The sequence below is a fragment of the Rutidosis leptorrhynchoides genome, chromosome 6 (genome assembly GCF_046630445.1).
Source record: "Rutidosis leptorrhynchoides isolate AG116_Rl617_1_P2 chromosome 6, CSIRO_AGI_Rlap_v1, whole genome shotgun sequence".
Classification (NCBI taxonomy): Eukaryota; Viridiplantae; Streptophyta; class Magnoliopsida; order Asterales; family Asteraceae; genus Rutidosis; species Rutidosis leptorrhynchoides.
Window position 1 is genome coordinate 211,814,422 of NC_092338.1, and position 1,680 is coordinate 211,816,101.

Consider the following 1,680-nt stretch of genomic DNA (forward strand, 5'->3'; position numbering starts at 1 on the left):
ATTCGGGTGCGGATAGAAGCTATATGAGTAGAGATTTTTGTGCTAAATTAAGTGGTCCATTGATGCCTATGAATAATAAATTTTTACTCGAATTAGCATACGGTAAATTAATTTCGGCAGATAAAATATGTCGGAATTGAAAAATTAAACTGGTTAGCGAAACGTTTAAGATTGATTTGATACCATTAGAGTTAGGGAGTTTTGATGTGATAATTGGCATGGACTGGTTGAAAAAGGAGAGAGCAGAGATCGTATGTTACAAAAATGCAATTCGCATTGTACGAGAAGAAGAAAACCTTTAATGGTGTATGGAGAAAAGAGCAACGTGAAGCTAAATCTTATTAGTAATTTGAAGGCGCAAAAGCTAATAAGAAAAAGTTGCTATGCTGTTTTAGCACATGTCGAGAAAGTACAAACCGAAGAAAAGAACATCAATGATGTTCCCATCGCAAAAGAATTTCTCGATGTATTTCCGAAAGAATTACCGGGACTACCTCCACACCGATCCGTTGAATTTCAAATAGATCTTGTACCAGGAGCTGCACCAGTAGCTCATGCTCCATACAGACTCGCACCCAGCAAAATGAAGGAACTCCAAAGCCATGGGGAGCTCCCAGCGACCAAGTACATCACCATGGGGAGCTCCTGTTTTGTTTGTCAAAAAGAATGATGGTACATTCAGGCTGTGTATCGACTACCGAGAGTTGAATAAACTTACCATCAAGAACCGTTATCCACTACCGAGAATCGACAACTTATTTGATCAACTACAAGGCTCGTCAGTTTATTCAAAGATTGATTTACGTTCTGGGTATCATCAAATGCGGGTGAAGGAGGATGATATTCCGAAGACTGCTTTCAGAACGCGTTACTGTCATTACAAGTTTATGGTTATGCCATTTGGGTTGACTAACGCACCAGCTGTGTTCATGGTCCTCATGAACCGAGTGTGTGGACCATACCTTGACAAGTTTGTCATTGTTTTCATCGATGACATACTTATTTACTCAAAGAATTATCAAGAGCACGAAGAACATTTGAGAAAAGTGCTAGAGTTGTTGAGAAAAGAAAAACTGTAAGCTAAATTTTCAAAGTGTGCATTTTGGTTGGAAGAAGTTCAATTCCTCATTCACATAGTGAACAAAGAAGGTATTCAGGTGGATCCGGCAAAGATTGAAACCGTTGAAAAGTGGGAAACCCCAAAAACTCCGAAGCATATACGTCAATTTTTAGGATTGGCTGGTTACTACAGAAGATTCATCCAAGATTTTTCCAAAATATCAAAACCCTTGACTGCATTAACGCATAAAGGGAAGAAATTTGAATGGAAGGATGAGCAGGAGAAAGCGTTTCAATTGTTGAAGAAAAAGTTAACTACGCACCTATATTGTCATTGCCTGAAGGGAATGATGATTTTGTGATATATTGTGATGCCTCAAAGCAAGGCCTCAGTTGTGTATTAATGCAACGAACAAAGGTAATTGCTTATGCGTCTAGACAATTGAAGATTCACGAGCAGAATTATACGACGCATGATTTGGAATTAGGCGTAGTTGTTTTTGCATTAAAGACTTGGAGGCACTACTTATATGGGGTCAAAAGTATTATATATACCGATCACAAAAGTCTCCAACACATATTTAATTAGAAACAACTAAACATGAGGCAGCGTAGGTGGAT